We start from the raw sequence: 10,132 nt of genomic DNA, 5'->3' as shown, positions 1-10,132 counted from the left end.
AAGAATAAAATTCAATAAAATTCTGTATATCTTAAAACATTGTAATAATACAACATGTACAAGGAAAGAAGGCTCAAATATCACAAGTAATTAAATATATATTATGTATGTACAGATATTTACTGTTTCTTGTTTTACTTAAACTTGTTCTGCCCTTTCCTTCAAAATTGGTGCCAAATTCAAACATTCATGTAAGCCTGGGGGAAAATTTGCTGCAAGCCTAAGCTGCCACATCAATTCCTTTTTCAATAATAGGTTTTGCCAGTCTCCACCTCTGGCTTCCAAATGAACTAAATCTAAAATATCAAAATGAAAACCTGTATAATCATTACATGTTATGCTGTGTTTATACAAAGCATTTGTAACTTTTTTATTTTTTATATCGTACAAATGCTCATAAATTCTTGTCTTGAGAAGCCTCTCAGTCTTCCCAATGTAGAAAGAGCTACAAGTGTCACACATAGCAATGTAAACTAACTTGCTAGAAAAACAGTTACCTCTCCTAAGGTAAACTGTATTATTATTCTGATTTTTCAAACAAATCTTAGTATCCTGTAAAACGTAGGAACAATATTTACATCTCCCACAACATCTAGTACCATTATTAGTAGCCTCATCTGTTACAAGACATTTTGATCCACTTTCTAAAATCCTTTTCAGATTAAATCCAATTTTTGTGGTAAATACTGGTTTTTCACCCATAACTTGATATTTGTCGCGATCAACTTTAAATATGCTCCAATTCTTATACAAAACATCTTTAACTTGTTGATATAGGGGACTATATTGTAAAATACAAGTATGTTCAAAATTGGTTTCATTAGATTTTTTGTCAATCTTCCCGGAAGAATCATTTTTATTTTTATTTAATCCCTTACCTAATAATGGGGTATATCTCTTACCCCATTCAACGTATACTTCATAAAGAGTTTTTGCCACCAGACCCATAGGGTAACCCCTATCCAAAAACATATTTTTTAGATGTTCAAACTCAGGTCGAAGATCTTCCACAGAAGATGTCATTCTAGCTACCCTAATTGCTTGATCCTTAATTATACTTTTCTTTTGACTAATAGGATGATGACTATTAAAGTGTAGATAATTATTACAAAAAGTTTTCTTATGGTATATTTTTGATTTGAATTTGTCCTTGTCTTTAATAATGAGTGTATCAAGGTAGCTAATTTCATTAGCATCAAACTGAAAAGTGAACTTCAGAAAATTAGTAGTACTGTTGAGATATTGGATGAATAAAGGAATAGTTTCAACTGTTCCCTTCCAAAAATAAAAATGTCATCCAAAAATCTACAATAGTAATTAATATAATCAAAATATTCACTTCCAAACACATATTGTCTCTCCCATCCTAGTAAAACGATGTTTGCATAAGTTGGGGCACAGGCAGCACCCATTGCCACACCTCTAACCTGCTGGAAATATTCTCCCTCAAAAAAGAGGTAGTTGTGGTCTAATATAAGTTCCATCATTTCACAAGTTAACTTGATTTCATCACCATTCATAGTAGACAGATTATATAAAGTCTCCTCAAAATAACCTAACCCTTCTTGTTTGGGAATGCAAGAAAACAAGTCCATTACATCAATGGTTACAAAATAACCTTCAGCATTCCATATATGACTTTTTAATTGACCCAAAAAGTCCCAAGAATTCTTGACTAAATGTGGACACATTTCTACAACATGTTTGATCTTCCTGTCCACATACACAGATAAATTGTGGGTTTTAGACCCAGTGGCTGCCACTATAGGTCTAAACGGTGGATGTTTTAAGCTCTTATGTACTTTAGGTATACCAAATATGCCAGGGATTTTAGGATGTTTATTGGTTAAAAAATCATAAACTACCCCTGTAATTCTCTGTTCTATCAAATATTCATACAGAAAACTGTCAATTCTATGATATGCTATATGAATTTGATTTTTTGAACATAAGAAGTAGTTGTTGACATTAAATAGAATTCCCTGCATAATATTGGTATAATCAGCACTATTAAATAAAACAATACCACCCCCTTTGTCCGGCGCCATTATGCGTATGCTTTTATCATTTCTTAAGTTTTGCAACAGGATTCTTTCTGTGTTACTAAGGTTATAAAAAGTTCTGTTGTGTTTACCCCAAATTTTATATATGTCATCCTTGACTACCTTCTCAAACATGTTAATTAATGGGTCTAAAGGGGGATTAAACATACTTCTTTTTTTTTTTTTTTTTACACACTTCATTAGAAAAGTCTGTATCCACTTTTGTAACCTTAGAATGCAATAATTGTAAATTCAATTTTCTCATGTAAAGTTGGATAGCAACTAAGTTGTCAGCAATATCTGGACTTTTGGTGGGTACAAACTTAAAACCTTTAGAAAAAAGGGAAAAGCATTCTGGCAAGATTTCTCTATCTGTATAATTGTAAATGTTGAAACCATTCAAAACATTTTGTATTGACTTGTTACAAGATTTTTCATTTAAAACTGAAGTCACTACCACCTTGGGGCCTCCATATGTTTCTGGAATACCTTGTTGTAGGTCGCTTGCTTGCGATTCGCTATTCTTTTGGAGCGTCGGGGTAAGGGAAAATCCTGATATTCAAAAGGTAGCTGTTCTTCCCTTTCAAAACATTCTTCTTCCTCTCCAGTAATTTCTAAGTCTATAGGGCCTAGAATGTTTTCATTAACTGACCTTAAGGGAGATGGAACATCAATATTCCCTTGATTGTAAACAAAAAGTTTTTCAGTAGGATATATTTTTCCACTTTGATACTGTTTTAAATCTCGGTCCAACTTTTTTGCTTTTTTATTAAATGTCTCATCACATTTTCTATCCACCCTGTTTAAAATCTTATTGTATAAACCCTGATGTTGTTCAAACAATAGGTCAGTTACAATCATCTGGTTTAAATTTTCTACTTCCTTTTGTAAATCAACTTCCATTTTCTCATAAAATGAAACAGTTTTCATAATTAATTCAAGCCCCCATTTATCAAACATAGTTGTTAACTCACAAACATTTTCCTTATTATAATAAACACCAAAAGGAAACATAAAATTCTCAACCACTGTGGCACCACTTTTTTTCTTTAAACATTCATTCAAATAAATTTCTATTTGACAAAGCTTGTATTTTAACAATCTTTTCTCAAAAACAAAAATCATATCTTTCAATGATTTAAAATAATTAAAAGTCTGATTTTTTTCTTTTTAGATGATTTGAATCAACACAGGTTGACCTAGAAAAAGAATAATGTTTTTTGATAATGTCCCCATAGTTAAATTGTTTAAAAGTGCAGTTTTGTGTGTTTAAATCGCAGTTCCTAACACCAGTGGAAGGCAGTTCACAATTCCTCGTTTTGCCCCTATTGTTGTTAACATTGGATATAGTTCCGTTTGACTTCCAACAACAACAAGCACTAATATATTGATTATTCGATGGTTTAGTACCTGTTTTGATGATAGAATTGCCAAGGCATCCATTAGACAAGTCGCCCTCTCTACGTTTTCGTCCTCAAACTCAATGGTGGCTTCTAAATGGACCACACAGTTAGAACGTCCGTTAGCCCTGTTGAAAGTACCAGCAGAGTTGCTCCCTTGCTCGACAGGAAGTTTTTCAGCCGGAATAGCACATTTCCAGCCAACACAATGGATCTGTGCAACCGCAACTTGTTGCCTACCCTGCTTAAGGTGGAACGCTGAAATCTCAGGGCTGCTAGCACCATTAGGAATGGAAGAAATCCCTCAGTCCTCCTTAGGGGATCCAGAGCATGGCAAAAGTCGAGAGTTTACAACGGAGGGTTGTGAAAGAAGCTCTATGAGCCGAGTGAGTTCCCCTTTTAACTCAGCAACATCCCTTTTCACTGCCAAAATTTCAGCATGTTCCCCAGAGTCCAAAATAGGGGAAAGCTGAATAGAATGATCGGACTCCATGACAACCAGCACCTTCAAAGAATAAACTCATGAACCAAAAAAAAAGGTGCAATAGTGCTTAAAGAAAACTATGAAACCCAAGAAAAGCACTATTCGTTGTGAGTCCAATACTTTCTTTATTTAAATACCAAATTAAGCACTTTTGTCAGTTAAAACTTGACTTCATCAGAATTAAATACAAAAGCTAAAAACCTGCTTTAATATATAAACTACTAGTCAGTGATTGGTCCAAAATTTAAACAGTTAACAAGTCCAATAACCTGATTAAGATTTAAAATACCAAAGGTTAATTTATAACATCAAGAATAAAATTCAATAAAATTCTGTATATCTTAAAACATTGTAATAATACAATATGTACAAGGAAAGAAGGCTCAAATATCACAAGTAATTAAATATATATTATGTATGTACAGATATTTACTGTTTCTTTTTTTATTTAAACTTGTTCTGCCCTTTCCTTCAAAACTGGTGCCAAATTCAAACATTCATGTAAGCCTGGGGGAAAATGTTCTGCAAGCCTAAGCTGCCACATCAATTCCTTTTTCAATAATAGGTTTTGCCAGTCTCCACCTCTGGCTTCCAAATGAACTAAATCTAAAACAGCAAAATGAAAACCTGTATAATCATTACATGTTATGCTGTGTTTATACAAAGCATTTGTAACTTTTTTATTTTTTATATCGTACAAATGCTCATAAATTCTTGTCTTGAGAAGCCTCTCAGTCTTCCCAATGTAGAAAGAGCTACAAGTGTCACACATAGCAATGTAAACTAACTTGCTAGAAAAACAGTTACCTCTCCTAGGCTAAACTGTATTATTACACACACACAGCCATTCCAGTATCCCATTACTTGGCTACTTCTCCCCAGTTGCCATAAACACTGTTCAAATCTCTCTGTGCGCATACTGTTTTATGCATTACTTCTACAATGATTACAGATACTTGGTTTTAATTTTCAACTTTTATTTCAAATTTTAGGGCCTCAGGGCCAATAGCTTAGTAACCTCCTATTTTATAGCACAAACACTGATAGACATTTGTTAAACTTAAACAAAGCAATAGTCTTACAATGAAAACAGACTTAGCATTAAAACTTCTCTACCTTTGAAACTCACATGCACTGAAACAGCATTTAAACCCACATTCAAAGAAAATGCATCTGGCCAGTGGCAGGTTAAGTTTACATTTGGACTGTTTTCAAATCATAGGCCCCTTGCACACATTTCAGAACCATGCATAACTGCTTTGATTCACCTTCCTGATTGTATTAATCATAATATATAATAACTGAATTATATCCCTTGTTAATACAGCACCACCTAGAGTGTGTTTTATAGTTTTGAACATTTTTTTCCATTAAGCAATGAAACAAAACATATGAACCAATAATGACAAATTGCCCAATTCAGAACATTTCAACCATAAAAGGCCACTTAAACGTCTATCATTACAATCTACCAATATCAGTCAATATGCACAATCTCTGCAGAAGTAAAAGTCATCTGAATAATTTCACATTAAAGAGATCTGAAACTAATGGAGAGGTTGTTGCTAGAAAACAGCTTCATATTTCAGTGTTTCATCTACAAATTCAGTGCCTACTGCCCTTAAACAACAAATTGCCTATGTTACATTTAAAAAAAATGCTAAGCTTGTATATTGCAATAAGAATAAGTGGCAAGCGGAAACACAGGTTCATAGTTACTAGGCATCTTATCCAAAGGAGGACATACTCAGGACTGCAGCACTCCACCCCCTTAAAATACAAATCTATATGTGGTGGGAGTAGAACCTACAGCCCTCTACATCAAGATGCAAGTATGCTACCTGCTGTGCTACTAAGACTTGTTTTGAAACTCTACACCACAACAGTGATACCATTTGCTAAACAAAACAGACAAAGCCTAAAATAAATAGGGACGGATTATAAATATTGCTCTCATGAACCTAATAATTGTAGAATAACAGGATTTGTGTTAGTATGCATTTTTCTAAAGGATATGACATCTAAAACTCAAATGTCTGTTATTATTTAGCGACTTCAATCCTTTTTATTTATTTGGCATTTGTTAACCGGGATGGTCCATCTGTGCAAAATCCCTTTTTCAGTGGAGGCCCGGGGAGAAAAGCTAAGGAGGAATATGGGGCAGAAATCTGGACATTCTGAAAAAACCTGGACAGCTGAACACACACACACACACACACACACACACACACACACACACACACACACACACACACACACACACACACACACACACACACACACACACACACACACACACACACACACACACACACAATGCATATATTGTTTTAATTTTATATGATTACTGACACATTTAGACACATTCTAAAATACATTAAATTATGGTGATAGATTTATGAGTAATCTATGAAGAGTGTACAACTATGAACTTGAGTCAAGTTGCATTTTTTTTTCACTTTCTAGTGTATATGGCCACTGTACAACTGTATACCTTTTACTAATAAATGGCAGCTCATCTTTCCTCAGCGGGGGGTGGGGGGGCAGGTGGCAATATAGAGAAAGTGAGATCAGCCTTGCAGAAAGCATACAGTAGGGAGAGCATGGAAGAATGTTTTGCAGGGCACACATGCACATATACACAGTAGGGAAAAAAGAAGAGAAAAGGGTATACATTGCAGAATGGGTAATGTAGGGGAAATGCAAAATGTTAGTAAAAAAAAGTTGTCTACAATGGTTGTTATTTTAAAATCATGGGTACAGCTGCATTTTTGTAAGAAATCACAGTACTACTGTTTTAGTTATTTTGGACATGTGATATGCACTAACACTATAATAATATTATGCACTGCCTGAAACTCAAGTCAGTTAACTTAAAATGTGGAAAACCACAAAGTGGCCTTTTTGTACTCTATAAAAACAGTTTGCTAAAAACAGGATAAAGTTTAAAGGATGTATCAAATTTGCAAGGTGGGAGATTTGCTTTCCAGTTAACACATCATATATTTTAAAACATACAAGTGATAAGCAGTGACTGATAGCACAAAAGAACTTACAATGTGCAAAGTTCAAGTTATACACAGCTGGCATGCAGAAAAATATCTCAGGGTAAAGCTCAAGTTATAAATGCCACAGCAAAGAATGCACATAGTTCAAGAAGAAGTTTTATTTACATTATTCTTGGAATGCTGTACAAAAATATCATCTAGGAAGGTTTTAATATTACCTAAACACACCTTGAACATACCAATGCCCCACACTGAGTGACGTGAAAGACTACCTCCTGTTCTGTTTACAAGCCATAATAACTGGCGACAGAAGAATGGCCTTTTAATTTAAAATAAGTATGAAGTACAAACAGGTAAGACAAGATATGCACCTACCTCACAAAATGCTTGTTTGCTAATGTAAAATAATTTGAGACAACATGTGATACAGGCAAATGACCCTTTAAGGACATCAGGTGTTTCATCTATATAGCAATTCTGAACTTCCAAGACTTTTTTCTTTTTATGGACAAATTTAGGCCAATAAAGGCAAACCCCACTAGCAGTGGACATGGATGTTCCAGCCTTCTTATGGCATCATCAGCACAGCATAAGTGGAATGTTTGGCTAACCTTTAGAAACACTGGGTTGTCATACCCAGCTGATATCCATAATCATTAGGGTGTACGAAACACCTGATGTCCTTAATGTCCACAGCTAGTGGGGTTTGGCTTTATTGGCCTGAATTTGTCCATAGAAAGAAAAAAGTCATGGACATTCAGAACTGCCATATAGATGAAACACCTGATGTCATTAATGGGTTATTTGAATATATCGAACCAAAACAACGATGGTGCTACTGCCAAATATGAGCGACACACGACTATACCACACCAAAAAGTTTATTACATAAAGCTTTCAGGTCTACACCCTGCATATAAATTATGCACATCTATAATAACAAATCCATTATTATAGATGTGCATAATTTATATTGTGAGTTAATATAAGGTTTTTTAGCATAATATTACTGCACCTTTTGGTTGTTGAAATTATTGCACATTTGATTTTGTATTTTGTATTTATTGTATTAGTTTTATGTTTGGTTCTTCATTGTTTTAAGTTTTATTTCGTATTTTATTTTATTGGTGGACATATAGTATGTTTTTATATAACATGTTATTTCTTTAAGAGTTGATTATTTGTTAGGTAGTGGGATGGGCTGAAGCATGTGACTATACGATTTCTCCTATTTAAATGTTGTATTAATGCAGTTGGTTTGTACTAATGAAGGGTGTAGACCCGAAAGCTTTATGTAATAAACTTTTTGGTGTGGTATAGTCGTGTGTTATTTGAATATATCCCATGTTGCCTATAATACAAGATGTATAAGGAATCACAAAGTGAAAAGTCTAGCCTTGCTAGATTTTTCTTTTGGTTTTACTGATTGTTTTTTATGTGTGACCTTTTTACTCATTGCTTTAGTTTGTTGGTTGGGCTATCCTGCAGATACCCTAATGGTTATGGATATCAGCTGGGTATGAAAACCTAGTGTTTCTATACGTTACCCAAACATTCTACTTATGCTATGCTTGTGATGTTATAAGGCTGAAACATGCATGTCCACAGCTATTGGGGTTTGGCTTTATTGGCCTGAATTTGTCTATAAAAGGAAAAAAAAAGCCATGGGCATTCAGAATTGCCATATAGATGAAACATGTGTATATATCCCATGTTGCCTCTAATATAAGAGGGTTTAAAGAATCACACAGGAGACAGTCTAACCTTGCAGGATTTTCTTTTGGTTTTTATTAACTGTTTTGTATGTGTGACCTTTTTACTCACTAGTTTACTAATGTAAAATAACAACGCCTCATCATTGCAAACAGGATAGCACATAGTAGCATAAAACAGAAGTACGGAAATAACAATAAAGAAAGAGAAAAAACTAAACCCCCAAGGTTTAAAAGACAAAATATGCCTGGAAATACTACACACATAGAGGTAAATGCATTATGCATTGTGCTTACATGTAAATTACATTGAAATAAAAAAACTCTATTATTTTACATTTTGGACTGCACCCCCAAACACATGCCAACACACAGAAAGAGGAAAATCACATTTAAAAAATCATTTCTTTGACTTTAAAGAAATGAGGTGACCCACCCTTGCTGAGAACAGCCTTCACAGTGTCCAGCCTCCCTCTCTTAAATTGCCACATGGCTTGCATGAACTTCCTTGAGTTCATTTGAAAGTCATTCTTTATGACCTCATCAAATTCTTCCCAGTTATGGGTCCTTAATTTGGTGACTGCTGCAGCGGTTACTTTCATGGCCTGCTATCACCTAGTAATAAAATCCAGAACCTCTAACATTATAACTAAGTAGGGAAGGCTACTTTCTTTAACTTTAATGCCTTCTCCCACCGCTGGCCCCTACCTGCAGGTTCTACAGTCAGCAGCACCATGACATACATCGAGCACCTTTTAACCATAGCTCCCACTACCTCAACTAACAAGGCCTTGAACAAGACGCCCTCAGACTTAATGTCCATAACTTCCTCAAGTACATGAAGAAGCTCTTCTGGAGGTAGGAGCTGAACTCATTCTGCATAGAAGCATCTGCTAAACATTTCCAAGATACCTTACTACACATTTGAGTTTACTGTCTCTCTTCAAATGCTGCTTCATCCACCTGACCCAATTAACCAGTGGGTATTGACTGAGTTGACTGCTCAACACCTCTCTTGATCTCAGTGCAAGTTGCAACATATACCTCAGGTCCAATGACAAGTGCAAAACTAATCTTTTAAGCTCTGGTCCCAGATGCTGTGGTACCAAGTATGAATATAAGCATCCTTGTGTTCAAAATGCTATCTGTAATGAACAATCCAAGTCTAGGACAGAATTCCAAAAGCACTTCCATTCCAGTTCAGATCAGGTAAAACAGACCTTTCTGTCATCTCCCTCTAGGTATCTCCATCATTCCTGAGTGCTTAAGTCTTCCAATACAGTCTATAGGTGGTTGCATTGAATAATCAAGCACTGTATCCACAGTCTCTAAGAAGACAACATTATTTGATCCTCTCAAAAAAAAAAAAAATAAATAATAATAATAATTATATATATATACACACACACACATACATTATATATATATATATATATATATATATATATATATATATATATATATATATATATACATACATGCACAT

General features: G+C 34.5%; 1 pseudogene; it reads left to right on the top strand.

The window, feature by feature from the left end:
• The first annotated feature begins 9,757 nt into the window (after positions 1 to 9,757).
• The window catches only part of LOC122815183, a 155,996-nt pseudogene continuing 155,621 nt past the window's right edge, over positions 9,758 to 10,132 (top strand).

Source organism: Protopterus annectens, chromosome 1.part1 (genome assembly GCF_019279795.1).
Source record: "Protopterus annectens isolate FY-2018-M chromosome 1.part1, PAN1.0, whole genome shotgun sequence".
Taxonomy (NCBI): Eukaryota; Metazoa; Chordata; order Ceratodontiformes; family Protopteridae; genus Protopterus; species Protopterus annectens.
The sequence above is the reverse complement of the archived record's forward strand: the minus strand, read 5'-3'. Positions and strand labels throughout refer to the sequence as shown.